Source organism: Lampris incognitus, chromosome 2, assembly GCF_029633865.1.
Source record: "Lampris incognitus isolate fLamInc1 chromosome 2, fLamInc1.hap2, whole genome shotgun sequence".
NCBI lineage: Eukaryota > Metazoa > Chordata > Actinopteri > Lampriformes > Lampridae > Lampris > Lampris incognitus.
In genome coordinates this window covers 34232944-34248145 of record NC_079212.1, presented here as the reverse complement: position 1 = coordinate 34248145, position 15202 = coordinate 34232944, and the positions used below count along the sequence as shown (strand labels likewise).

Below are 15202 nucleotides of genomic sequence, written 5' to 3'. Positions count from 1 at the left end.
CAATCTCCCGCTCCATCCTACCCTCACTCATGAACAAGACCCCCAAGATACTTAAACTCCTTGTAATTTGTGATATTGGGCTATATATGTAAATAAAATTGACTTGACTTGACTTGAGACAACAACTCATCCCCAACCCAGAGGGAGCAATCCACCATTTTCTGGTAGAGAACCATGGCCTCAGACTTGGAGGTGCTGACTCTCATCCCGGCCATTTCACATTCAGCTGCAAACCGCCCCAGTGCACACTGGAGGTCACGTTCTAATGAAGCCAACAAAACCACATCATCTGTGAAGAGCAGAAATACAATTCTGAGGTTCCCAAAATGGACACACTCCTCACCTTGGCTGCATCCTAAGATCCTGTCTATGAATATCACAAACAGAATTGGAGACAAGGGACAACCTTGGTGGAGTCCGACACCCACTGAAAACATGTTTGACTTTATGCTGAGAATATGGACACAGCTCTCACTTTGGTTATAAAAGGACCGGATGGCTTGTAGCAACTGCCCCAGTACCCCATACTCCCGCAGTACCCCCCACAGAGTGCCCCGGGGTACACGATCATAAGCCTTCTCCAAGTCCACAAAACACATGTAGACTGACTGGTCAAACTCCCATGCCTCCCTCAGCGCTTCCGCAAGGGTAAAGTGTTGGTCCATTGTTCCACGGCCATTACGGAATCCACATTGTTCCTCCTGGACACTGAAGAGGCATGTCAGCCAAGACATCCCAACAATGTCCAGAGCCTTCAGCATCTCAGGGCGAATCTCATCTACACCCGGCGCCTTGCCACCCAGGAGTTTGTTAACTAACCCAGACACCACTGCCAGGGATATGGGTGGGGCTTCCCCCAAGTCTTCAGATTCTATCTCCTCCACTAAGGACGTGTTAGCCAGGTTCAGGAGCTCCTCAAAGTGTTATTTCCACCGCCTGACAACCTCCCCAGTCCAGGTCATCCCCAGCCTGAGTCAAGCCCTGCTTCCCCTTCCTGAGTCACCAGATGGTTTGCCAGAACTTCCTTTAGGCCAATCGAAAGTCCTCTTCCGTAGCCTCACGGAACCCTTCTCACACCCAAGTTTTTGCTTCCACGATTGCTGAGGCCACAGCCCTTCTGGTCTCCTGGTACCTGTCTGCTGCTTCAGGAGATCCCTGGGCCAGCCAAGCCTGAGGCCTTTTGTAGAGACTATGTATATGGCAAATACAGTTACGAAGAATCTTCTTCTCAATCTGTACAGGGACACACACTCTTTCATCACATATAAGACACATGTCAGAGCTACGATTGCTTGTGCGTATACTGTTTAATATGGGAGGACACCTTGCTTTTGAATGAGAGCAGTATATCTGAACCTTGTGTCTGTATTTTAGAGTAAATGGGACAGTTCAGAATATTTGAAGTCTATTACTACTTTCTGCTCACTGGTCATGTTGGTGATCAGTAGATTTCTTTTTCACATTTATCCATCCTGTACTACACTCTGGATACACAGCTCGTGTTAGCCAGATACATTACAATGTACTTCAACAAGGACTACTGGATAATTGTCATTCATTTCAAAGAAATAACTCACACAAAGCCAACATCATCCTGCGGCAGTCTGTTGTGGTGAATTCAAGTGGCTATTCAAACATATTAAAGTTATTTATTGCTAAATCCCCTAGTATCTTCACCCATACTCAAAAGAAAATCAAAGAAAGTTGAATCAGTTCATCTGGACATGTTTATTGACAGATAAGTTTCATCACTCATCTAAGTGACCTCTTCAGTCTCAACTGACTGCAGGTATCCCCACCCTTATAAACAATACAGTGGCATAACAACTGAAACCAACAATCAGTTTCATATGCAAATTGCCATGATCATTAACTAGAGTTACAATGGCCATATGTACTATTCAGAGGATTTGGGAATGCTTGCAATTACAGCATTGTAAAATGGCAACAGGTGTACTCTTAGCCCCCCCCCCCCTTGGTTCAAGGATGGTCGTTCCCTCTTCACATAGATGGCCTCTTTGACTCCCCATTCAAACCAGTATTCCTCCCCATCAAGGATGTCTGTGAATGTTCTCATTCATCCAGGTCATGGTTATCCAAACGAATTGAATCGAGTGCAACTGGACTTGGTATATATCCGTGAAGACATTTCACCTCTCATCTAAGAGGCTTCCTCAGTTCGTGCCTTTCTTACTAGACCAAGCTAGTCTGACTGGCTGGTGATGAAACTCAGATATTTATCCTCTTTGGAGTTGTTATCAGAGCTATTGATGTCAATGGCTCTTTGTGATCCGATGTTTAGCAACGCCCGTCGTTATCAGAGGTATTGATATGTGTGGCTCTCTGTGATCCAATGTTTAGCCACGCCTGTTGTTATCAGAGGTATTGATGTGCGTGGCTCTTTGTGGCCCATCAAGGATGTGTACATCCTCATTCTTGAAAGAGTAGCCACCGGCCTGTAGATGGGTGTAGACTGCAGAGTCCTGGCCTAACATGTTAACTGTTCTGTGTTGTGCCATCCTCTTGGCCAGCGTCTGTTTAGTTTCCCCAATATACAAGTCATGTCAATCCTGCTGGCACATAACAGTGTAATATAGTAATATCCACTGGGGACCGGGGTTCGCGCCCCGGTCTCGTCAGATCCAATTATGGCCCGACTCGATGAAGCAGCAATAATTGGCAATGCTGTCTTCGGGAGGGGGGCGGAGTCGGCTTGTGTTCGTCACATGAATGTATCTCTGTGTGTGTCGGAAAAAGCAGGTGTTCGACCTGGACTCGCCTTGTCGTGGAAGTGACGAGGCATCTCCTTCGAGACTGCCGGCCAGAGAGATGCAGTTGGCGAATGCATACAGTATAAGGGAGGGTGTTTGAATTAAAGTAGGGATCTATTGGCCACTAAATTGGGAGAAAAAAGGGAAAAATCCTAAAAAAAAATAATAATAATAAAAAAAAAAATAATATATAGTAATATATAGTAATATAGAGCAATATAGTATACATTTTGATAAATCCCCTAATGTTTGCTGGACATATGTGTTCTTTGCTGTGCGTTGTGGAGAGACATTAACACAGAATCCCGTTCATGCTTCAAGGGTTCTGCTCTGTAACTTCCTTGACCTTTGGCCTCCCTGAGCAGCGGGGCAATAAGAATCTTCCTGTACGAGGTCAAAACTGTATCCATTTTATTATCAGTAGAAAAAAATGGTATTGGGTGGAAATCAACCCTGCTGTGTGTAATAACATCGTAGGGTCTCTATGGTGTAGGATGTGGGAGTCTGCTTACTCTCTATTGTTGTTACACGACCCGCAATGAGTTGGCTTTCTGCCCGCTTTGTTCTGACTGTCGGAACAAAGACACTGGATCTCTCTTTACCTCTCGCTCTCTCTCTCTACCGATCTCTCTCTCTCTCACTTATGCACGCTCTCTCCCTTGTCTCTTGTCTCTTTGTCGCTAACACTCTGTCTGTCTTTCCTTCTGTCACTCCCTCTCACTGTCTCTAGCCATCACTCTCTCGCTCTCTCTCCCCTTGTATTTAACTACCACTCTCATTCAGACTATCCATCACTGAATGCATCATTAGAATAATAATTCCCCAAATCATTAACATTTTATAGCTGATTATACTTGAAGTCAAGGTGTTTGGCTGCATCAGTCTGACAAAAGACTGCAAGTTCCTTGGGCACTGATATTTTTTACAATTATAATTTTTCAGCAGTGGAAAAGTATAGGCACTGAGCGGAGCAAGTGAACGTTTACCAGAAATCATAATATATAATGCAGTCTAAGGACAAACCACTTTGTTGCCATTGTAAAGATGAATATAAAGTTCACTTCCTTTCATTCTGATCAGGAGAGACCCAAGTTGGAGAGAGGAGATGAACTGATTTAAAATGGCATACATGTAAGACGCAAAATAAAAGACAAGATACAAGATAACAGATAAAATTAACAAGACACGGTTAGACAAAATAAGACATGGCACACACAAAAAAAGATAAGATGTGGAGACAAAGATGTGGAGGCAGGCAACATCACTGCAGACCTATCACACTCTGGTCACAACCTGTTCCAACTCCTCCCCTCTGGTAGGTGCTACAGAGCACTGTACCCCAAAACAACCAGATATAAAAAGAGTTTCTTTCCGTGGGTTGTCATTCAAATTAACGCTTAACACTGTCAAATAAATCCAACTATTTTGTATATACTGTACTGTACATTGCACATTTTCTGGTACACTCTGTCATGTCTGTCGGCCTCAGGCATGTATGTAAGTAACCTGCTAACATCTTTTTGAGCATCTCTGATATATTCTCTGCACCACTGCACTTTATCACCTGTTATTTCACCTGTACAATTTAATCCTTGTGTATATATCTGGAGATTGTTGTGTTGTAGTGTTGTTATTCTATGTTAAGTACACGGAGAGAGCCACGAAACCGGAGTCAAATTCCATGTATGTGGAAACCTACATGGCCAATAAACATGATTCTGATTCTGACTAGATAAGATAAGATTAACTCAATTAATCATTAATTAATCCCTAGAGAAACTGCAGTAGCTGCATTAGCTACCGTAGGTTTTTGTGGTCATCATAAAATCAGATAGCTTGGTAAAATTTAGTTTTTATTTATTTATTTATGCACACTTCTTTGTAATACATAGAAACCACTTGCAATAAAATATTAGCAGAATAAGACCTTAACTGAGATATGAGTTATTATCTGGGTTGTTGTGTTGAGTGTGCAGTTTTTCTTTTGCTGAGCAATCTGAGGGAATTTCACACAGGATTCCCACAGTGACCTCAGTAATCTACCTTTGTCAGTGTTGTATTTGTGTTTTGACAGATATGTTATTGTTTCAGTGTGTTGTGTACTTCACAAAACGGTCAGTTTAAAGTTTTTGGACGCCATGGTGGCACAGTGGTTAGCGCTGTCGCCTCACGGCAAGAAGGCCCTGGGTTTGAACTCCGGGGTTGTCCAACCTTGGGGTCATCCCAGGTCGTCCTCTGTATGGAGTTTGCATATTTTCCCCATGTCTGCAGTGGGTTTTCTTCAGGTGCTCCGGTTTCCCCCACCATCAAAAAGACATGCATGTTAGGGTTAATACTCCTGTCTGTGCCCCTGACCGAGGCATGGCAAGACGAACTGGAGTTGGTCCCCGGGTGCTGCACAGTGGCTGCCCACTGCTCCTAGCTACACAGCTAGGATGGGTTAAATGCAGAGCGGAATTTCCCTACAGGGGTCATTAAAGTATACCAAAATAAAAAAAAAGAAAAGAAAAGGATACTTAGTAGTCTCAAGATTTCATGAAACACCTTACCTGGGAAAAAAAAATCAGACTCAAATAATACAACTCAAAACGATAAGTTGTCAAGAAAGATCTAACGATATAACAAGATAAAATGAGATGAGACACGATGGGATGAAATTCTTTCTCTGTCTCACTCTGTCTTGATGCATGCTCAACAATCCAGGTAAGAAAATCAAAGAAGGTTGAATCAGTTCATCTGGATACAATGTTTACTGACAGATACGTTTCATCACTCAACTGTCACTTAGTTGAGTGATGAAGCGTATCTGTCAATAAACCTTGTATCCAGATGAACTGATTCAACCTTCTTTGATCTGTCTCACTCTGTTTCTCTCTGGCCTCCTCTCCCCTCCTTTTTTCTCTCTCTTCCTCCTCTTTCCTCTCCCTCCACTCCTAGCAGCCAAGTCTTCACTCTCCTTCCCAACTCCCCAGCGCCCCTCCCAGGCCAGCCGTCTGAAGCGCAGCCAGCACCAACAGCCATCATCGCCACCGTCATCGTTACTCTCCCTCCATCCCGACACCACCATGTCCTCCTGGGCGGGTCACTCTTTCTCTGAATCTTCCTTCACCTCCATCCCCCGTCCTCCTCCTCATCTTCCCCCTCCTCCTCCCCCTCTCCCTCCACCTCCTCCAAAGCCGCCTCGTGCTCACCAGCCCAAGCCGTCCTCCCCTTATCCTGAGAGACATAATGCAGCTGAGGAGGTTGAAGGTTCGTGTCCCCGCTCCCCACCGTTTTCTCTGCCCAACACGGCCCCGCAGGAAAGCTCAGGTATGATGAGGACAATGGCTTGCCATCTGTAATGCGTTGAGCATATGTAGGAACCATAGCCACTTCTCTCTGTTTTCTTTAAATGTCCTTGTGCTACTGATTCTGTCCTGATTTAAGCAAAAAACATTTGTCTCAAAAAATAAATCATATAAATTAAGGTGTTCCTCCATCGCATCTGTTTAAGTGATTAGAACCATGAACCCTGAACCCCTGAACAGCCTACTTGTCCTACGTCACATGTCAATTCCCAGGAAGAAAGATGTACAGGCGATGAAGACCTGGTTCATATCAGACAAGAATTTATTGCTCTCATGGATCAACTGATGGCCACATTTAATAATAATAAAAAAGAAAAGTTGCATTACATTGCTATTTCCTGTCTGATATCATTGTTTTTTCATGTCAAACAAGGGAAGTTTTTTAAATTCTTCCTCTGTCCACTTGTATCTGTTTACCATCTGCCACTGCCCACATGAAATTAAAGTGATTATATCATTAAAGAATAACGAAGCCCTAGACTGTTTTAGTGAGTTTGCTGACATCCACAGGTTGAGAACCATGTAAAGGTGAAAAACATAGCAGGCTGGTCTTGGTACTTAGATCCTAACATTAATGATGGCTCTATTTTTAACTTTTTACATGGTTTTCAATGTGCAGATGTTAGCAAACTCACTAAAATGGTCTTGGGCTTAGTTGCTCTTTAAATTCTATTGGCATTTCGTTTTTCATTTGGCATATTCAGATGGGTTTCCATCACAATTTCTTGCATTCCTGTTTATTGAGTAAAAAGTGTATTCACCTCAAGTAAGCGTAAAATAAATTATGTGAATTTTAGGGATTTTATTGGATATTTGTTGTTTCCAAAAAAACTTTTTTGTAAGAAATAACGAAACATGAATAAAAATTTGACAGAAAGGCAGTTTGGATAAAAAAAAAAACAGGTGCTCTTAGATAAGGTCAGCTATGAAGGAATACCAAACAAATATTGGCTGGTCTGGGATACCCTCTACATGAAAATACTTGGATGGAAATATGATTATAGTTTGAAGAAGGGAGTTTCTGTAAAATTACTAGTTTCTTTCTTTCTCTCTTTTTCTGTCTACCATCTATCTTTCCTCTTTCTTTCTTCCAATCAGTTACATTTTCTTTCTTCTCCCTCATCCTCTTATTCTTGCTTTCTTTCTGCTTGTCTTTCTGTTTCCTTAACAATGCCCCCCCCCCCCCCCAGCAGGTAGAAGTGGTCGAGGGTTGCGGTCGAGACGGCGGGTGATGCCCCAGCGCAGGATGCCGCGTGCCCCCCGTCTCCCACCGCTGCATCCTGTCACCAACCTCAGCTTCTCCCGCAGCTTCACCTTCTCTTTCTTCGAGCTGCCGCTCCATCAGACGCCGCGCTGCCGGGCCGACCACATCCGTAACCTGGCACTGCTGCTCAGACAGATACAGTACTGACCGATGGAGGCTGAAAGGCCACCGATTCCTGCTTTTGCAAACAAAATGTCCCTTTTGATACGTTCCGTGATCCGTATGTTTAAAGCAACAGTTTATCCTCAGATACCCAGAACACTTTTGCAGTTGCTCATTTTAGGACTTCCCCAGAAAAAGAGATATGGCACATTGCCTATGTAGGCTATACTATATACATGTAATTTTATTGTGCACCATACAGCGAGTTTGAAGAGGGAGTGATGCTGAAACTATGATGCAGATAAGGCAGAATGAGCCCGTAGAAGACTATTACCAACAGATACATGAATAGATAAAACCCAGGATCAACCACGCTTTTTGCTTTGCTTTGTTTGGCAGTGGAAACATACTGACACTGGCAACTCTGCTTCATTTCAAATGGTTCTTTGGGATTTCAATTGCTCAAACTCAGCTGCAAATTACCGTGTATTACATTACATGACACATTACATGTGTCAGCACGTTGAACAGAAATGACACTTTTCAGGATTGCAACTTTAATTCTCAGGAGGTTTATATTCTGTAGGATCTAATTTGATGGGCTTGGGACTGGACCGTTGTTGGGTGAAATTCCCAAACAAAGAGGAATGAGGAGGGGTAATACTTTCCATTAGCTTCCACATCACCTGCTGTACGGGTGGCCGTAATCGGTGTACCTCAATCCAAGCTGCTTCAGCGGAGCTGACCGAGTCAACAGTAGAAGACTGCCGTTATACAGCGCAGCTCCCAGGTGTGGGCGCAAATTTGACTTTTTATGCATTTTGTGAACTTTGTTTCTCATAAACGGCTATGCCAATGATGTCCATTAATCATTAGGACTAAGGTTTGAAGAGCATTTGCATATACACATAAAAAGATGTGAAAGAATATATGCGGACAGCAGATGACCTTGTTAGTCACTGGTTTAGGGACAGTTTATCTGATATCGTGCTCTGTGGTGTTTTAAATAGAACAAAACCCCTTGGGGCCACTGTGGTACCAGTAGTCAAGGAAGCTGCATAATGCGGGGTTTCTGCAACGACTGTTAATGCACATTCAGGCACAGTAGAGATACAGTCATGTCCTTCAGAAACAGAACGTTTCCTTTTTCATGCATATGTGTCTTTCATTTACAAAATGTGATGCAGATGTTTTGGTTGTGATGCTGAAGTACATTGTTGAGGTCATATCAAACAGAAGATGTCTGACTGTGCTATGAAGCCTGGAATGTGTTTTCCTTCCAAGGGGAAATGTGTGGTTTGAGGCTACAGTTCCAATATTATGTGAAATAGATATTCAGAGCGAGGGTGGTGATGAATCTCTTTGCTCTCACAGCTTTCTTCCTCAGATGGGATTGATTCAGTGTCAGTCAAAACTTTTTAAATCTTGCCCTCTGATATTATATTGAGCATGATGAGTTGGTAAAACACGTGTTTTTGTTTTAATGTTTGTTGTCCTTGTGTAGGCGCACGGCCAGTGATAAAACCCCTAATCAGCAAAACGTTGGGATGGTATGTAAAATTACAATTAAAACAGCGATTTGTAAATTATCTTTGACCTGTATTACATTGAAAACAACAACACTTTTGATATTTACCTCATGGATTTTATTGGGCTTTTTTATTCAAAATAAACATTTGTTTCAATTTTGATTTTTGCAACATATTGCAAAAAAAGTTGGGACAGTAAAGCATTTACCACTTTGTAATGTTGCCATTCCTTTTCACAACACTTAAAAGACGGGTGTGGGTATGTCTCCTGGTCGCTGCACTAGCGCCTCCTCTGGTCGGTCGGGGCGCCTGTTCAGGGGGGAGGGGGAACTGGGGAGAATAGTGTGATCCTCCCACATGCTACGTCCCCCTGGCGAAACACCTCACTGTAAGGTGAAAAGCGGCTGGCGACTCCACATGTGTCGGAGGAAGCATGTGGTAGTCTGCAGCCCTCCCCGGATCGGCAGAGGGGGTGGAGCAGCGACTGGGACGGCTTGGAAAGGTAGGATAATTGGCCGGAGGGAAAAAAACAGGGGGAATCCAAAAAAAAAAGTATCCACTGATTGGGACCATGAACCTTTCCCAATCAATCATAGCTTGTACACACACACACACACACACACGCACACACACAGGCAGGGGTGTGATATCAGTCTTTGATAGCGAGTTTCTTTTTTAGTGGACCTTGCCCTTGGGACTGAAACAGTATATCAGTGCTTTGGTCATTTGTAGAAGAATAAACACAACAGAACTGAAGCATACTAAAGTACATTTGTAGGAGAAAGTGGGACACACACCCTGTGCATTTCAAGTAATAAAACCTTGTTAGATATGTAGCTTGAAAACGCTCTGCGCCTCTGCTTGTCGGTAATCCATCATCTTTTAACAAGTTTCATTCTGATGTCCTTTTAAGATACATAGTATTTCACATGCCATGAAATAATGCTGAATAAAAGCCAAGAATGTAGACAGTCAATATTCAAAAATGGATTAAAAGGGGTTTTTAAGAGGACAAAATACAATGTGATAAGTTATTACAATTACAATGTTACAACGTTACAGTTTAATTCAGCAAACACTTTTATCTAAAGCGATGCACATCTGAGAGTTAATACAACACAAGCAAGGATCTAGTCAGGAGGCGACAATGCAAGTAAGTGCCAAAAAACTAGGTTCAAGTCTGATAGGACATAGACGTCAACAGGCAGTGCACAAAGGCAATGCATAGGGTGCATAGCAGCAATTTTTTTTATATTAATACCATCAGCTGTGGTGCTGTTCGAAAAAGAGCTGCGTCTTTATGTTTATGCTTTAAGTCATGTACGCACGAAACACACAAAGCCCCCCATGAAAGGATTATTATAGAGACTCCCCTGCTACACAGCCGGAGCTCCTCAGGCAGGACTGTGGAACATCCAATGGGCTCAGACAGCCAAAGCCCACTGCTGTAGTTCTCTAATGTGGATGCAAACAGCCAGGAGAGCCTCACCCGCACTCAAACTCAAATTGGATTTTAATGACACTACAGTGATTTGACAAACCAGGAGTGTCTTTATCTAATAAAATCTACCAATGGTAGAGAATGAATTAGGGAATGATGGGTATCTCTCTCCATCCAGACGAAAACGGTAAGACCAAATCAGAACTTGCGTAAGCTCCAAGAAGATATCTACTCTTAGATGCAGAATAAATGTGATCATACATGTCATCATACATTGCATACATTATTAATGAAACAGAATCCATCAAGTGAGGTCCCGTCATGATAATCATTCATTATTGATAATCATTCAGTCATAATGTAGCCAGAAATTTGGAAATCTCACCAGACCAAAAGTATTGGTTGCTATTGGCAAAAAAAAGAAAAGATCTTCGCTTCTCCTTTTTGTCATACCCATTAGCTGGTTCAATAAAGATTTAATCAAAAGTAAAAAAAAACCTATTTTCTATGTAGGTAAAACCTCAGGAATACTGCAGTTTGTGACCTTTAATGGAATATTGTCAAAAGTTTGTGTCAAAATTCCACATTAAAACCCACATGACACCCTTTCCCTTTTAAACAAGAACTTTGTAAAATTTCTCGTATTTAAAGTAGATACAAAGTAAAGCTGAATATAATATAAAGGGAAATTGAATATAAATTAATTTCTCTTATGGCTTTGCCCTCCACTGTCTCTGTGGTTGCTTTTAGTGTTTTGCACAACCACGGAGATGGACCTGCCCCCCCACCCCCCCCCCCTCTCTCTCTCTCCACACACACTGAGGCCATGGTCTCTTTGAAAGGGTAGCTGCGATAATAGAAGCATTCAGAGGTGCTGAATACCCAGGCAGAGGAGGGGGGGGGCCATGGGGCTGTAAACTTACTGCTTGTGCAGAGTTCAAGGCTGCAGTCCCTCTTCACTCACGTGTGTGTGTGTGTGTGTGTGTGTGTGTCGGTACATGCGCACTCTCACTTTTCACACATGCTAAGCTCCTTAACTCTGTCTGTGGTAAAATGTAGGTGCTTTCACTCTCTCTCTCTCTTTCACGGCCTCTGTTTGACTTGTACTGTATTACTACTAAGTACTACTGTACCAACACAAGCTATCAAACAATTTCATTCACACATTTTACACACGTAAAGCAACGTTTATTTTATGACTAAGTAACATGAACTGAGGCAGTTATCTGGGGCAACAGCAACTATAACTAGATGAAAGTGGGCTGTAAGGCAAGTAGTGTTCAGTGACTTCAAATGGACGGCATTCAACAAAACAATCTTCCTCACGAAGGACAGCCTTACCACGCTGTTGACGAAACACAGCTGGATATCCTTGGCCATAGGGTTGAGAAGAAGTCCTGTTCGGTTTTAGAGAGGGTGACGGAGCAATGTTGGTGAGTGACAAGACCAGGCCTTATTTTTGGGCCTTGTTGTTGTTGTTGTTGTGTGTGTGTGTGTGTGTGTGTGTGTGTGTGTGTGTGTGTGTGTGTGTGTGTGTGTGTGTGTCTGTATGTCTGTATGTGTAACTGTATGCTTTGGTATGCTTATGGGAGTGTGTAACATGCAAGTATGCATATGCGCATGAGACAAGTGATCACTACTGAGGAAGTACTGTATTCCTACTATGTGTGTGAATGCATGTGCACATGCACAGAATGGGTGAACCTCTACCAGAGTGAGTATTTATAGTGTGAGCACATATTTGTCTCAGTGCCTCTACTTCTATTAATATATATATATATATATACCAATCAGCCAAAACATTAAAACCACATGGCTAATATTGTGTTGGTCCCCCTCATGCCACCAAAACAGCTCTGACTAGTCGAGGCATGGACTCCATAAGACCTCTGTTAGCAGCAGATCCTTTAAGTCCAGTAAGTTGTGAGGTGGGGCCTCCACGGATTGGACTTGTTTTTCCAGCACATCCCACAGATGCTTGATCAGATTGAGATCTGGGGAATTCGAAGGCCAAGGCAAACAAACACTTTGAAGTCTTTGTCATGTTCCTCAAACCATTCATGTACAATTTTTGCAGTGCGGCAGGGGTCATTATCCTGCTGAAAGAGGCCACTGCCATCAGGAAATACTGTTGCAATGAAGGGGTGTACCTGGTCTGCAACAATGTTTAGGTGGGTGGTATGTGTCAAAGTAACATCCGCATGAATGCCAGGACCCAAGGTTTCCCTGCAGAACATTGCCCAGAGCATCACACTGCCTTTGCTGGCTTGCCTTCTTCTCATAGTGTATCCTGGTATCATCTCTTTTCCTAGTAAATAGGTAAATGGGATAGTCCAGGCTGGCGGCATGCACTTGTGCTTCTCTTACCGGTGATTCTTGTTACCCCCCCCTCCCATTTTTCTCCCCAATTGTACTTGGCCAATTACCCTATTTTCGGTCGCTGCTCCACCCCCTCTGCCAATCCGGGGAGGGCTGCAGACTACCACATGTCTCCTCCGATACATGATACACGTGGAGTCGCCAGCCGCTTCTTTTCACCTGGCAGTGAGGAGTTTCACCAGGGGGACGTAGCGCGTGGGAGGATCAACCTATTCCCACCAGCCCCCCCCCCCTCGGACCAGAGAAGGCGCTAGTGCAGCGACCAGGACACATACCCACATCCAGCTTCCCACCCGCAGACACGGCCAATTGTGTCTGTAGGGACGCCCGACCAAGCCGTATGTAACACGGGGATTCGAACCAGACATCCCCGTGTTAGTAGGCAACGGAATAACCCTAATCTGAACGCCCGATTCTTGTTGTTATTGATATTGACTATTATCATCTCCCTCGTAAAGGAAACGAGGGCAAACATTCACTTCAGTCGCGAAGAACTTTTAAAGATTGACTTGGGCTGTACAGAACACTATATCAACTCAAACACAATACCGCAGGAGATTCTCAGACCACCGGGTCTACCGTGGATCCGTAATTTGTGATATTGGGCTGTACAAATAAACGGACTCCCCTTATCCCTGGAGGGAGGCGACGCAGACGGCACAGGGAGAGGAAGCAGTAGTGGGGTAAGTGAGCTGCTTTGCTGGTCCAGCTAAGGGTTGTTCCATACAAAACTGCTCGCCCTAGGGCTTTTCTCACGCATGTAAGATCACTCGCCAACAAAATGGATGAGCTCAGACTGAGTATCGCTACACAGCGGACAGAGGACTGCGTTTTCTGATTTTCACGGAGACGTGGCTGAATCACAACATACCGGTAACCGAATGTGAGCTAGCAGGCCGCTCGCTGCAGAATATCTGGCTGTTAAGAAGATTACATATCCTTCTCTTTGTTTTAGTTTATTAATATCTCTTAGATATTACGAGTAGTATTTTAGTTTAGAATAGGCCTATATTTCATGTTCATTCCTAAAGTCCCGCCTAGTCTATGTTTCTATTGGTTAATGGTGAAGCAGCCTGTTTCCTATTGGTTAGCTAGATTGTCAATCATGTCTGTGAACGTTCTCATTCAACCAGGTCATGGTTATCCAAAGGAGTTGAATCAAGTGCAACTGGACTTGGTGTATATCCGTGATGACGTTTCGCCTCTCATCCAAGAGGCTTTCTCAGTTCGTGCCTTTCTGACTAGACCAAGCTAGTCTGACTGGCTGGTGATGAGACTCAGAATTTATCCTCTAGGAGTCGTTGTCAGAGCTATTGATATGCGTGGCTCTTTGTGATCCGATGTTTACCAACGCCCGTCGCTAACAGAGCCATAGATATGCGTGGCTCTTTTGTGTACCGATGTTATGGCCGCGCCCGTCGTTATCGGAGCTATTGATATGTGTGGCTCTCCTGTGCTCCGATGTCCAGCCGGGCCCGTCACCATCGGAGCTATTCGTTTGCATTTGTTTAGCAGCGATGGTCGTTGGGGGGGTTAGTTTCGACTTCATTATTCAGTGGTCATGAGAGTCGTAGGAGCCGTTAGTGACCGACTGTTGTTCTTGGAGGCTAGGCTTCTTAAGTCTCCTGGGTAGAGATGAAAGGATGGCATTGTAAGTGGGAGATAGGTGGTGTCGCAGACCTCCTCCTCTGTTGAGGGATGGTTTTTCCAGTTTCGCATAGATGGCTTCCTTCACCCCTCTTTCAAACCATCTATCTTCTCTGTCCAAAATGTGTACGTTGCTGCCCTCGAAGGAGTGTGTCTTCTCCTTTAGGTGTAGATAGACTGCTGAGTCTTGTCCTGAGGAGTTAGGCCTTCTGTGTTGGGCCATCCGTTTGTGTAGTGGTTGTTTGGTTTCTCCTATGTATAGGTCAGTGCAATCCTCATTGCATTGTACGGCATACACCAGATTGATTTTCCGGGTGTGTGGTACACGGATGAACCAGTCTTTGTCGGAGTGTGTTGCTGGGTTTGAAGCATACCGGGATGCGGTGATTGTTGAAAATTCTCCGGAGTTTGTCAAGGTTGTCAATCAGGTTGTCAATCATCCCTGTAGCTAACATGTCACGTCATGTCCTCAGTTGCTCCGGTGAAGTTTGGAGAAGACACGTGCCGACCAGTGGTTATTAGCCCAAAGTTCTACAACTAGCTAAGAATTAGTAACGAGAACTAGTGAATGAGTGTTTGTTTGGACATTGTTTGTCGAAGTGTGCGTCCATCGAGAGGCAAGTACTGTAGTATTTCTGTTGATTTGTGCGATGTAGAGGTGAATGAACCTAGCTAAAATAAGCTAATGCTAGCTACAGTTATTGGACCTGCATGGGGATAAC

The 15202-nt window shown here is 43.8% G+C and overlaps 1 protein-coding gene across 1 annotated transcript in view; it reads left to right on the top strand.

The window, feature by feature from the left end:
- The first annotated feature begins 9500 nt into the window (after window positions 1-9500).
- Window positions 9501-15202, top strand: part of LOC130107636 (solute carrier family 26 member 6) — a 92993-nt gene continuing 87291 nt past the window's right edge. Inside the window, exons 1-2 of the mRNA XM_056274331.1 lie at window positions 9501-9515; window positions 11790-11887. The gene's annotated coding sequence lies outside the window, so the exon portion shown is untranslated. The remainder of the gene's footprint in view (window positions 9516-11789; window positions 11888-15202) is intronic.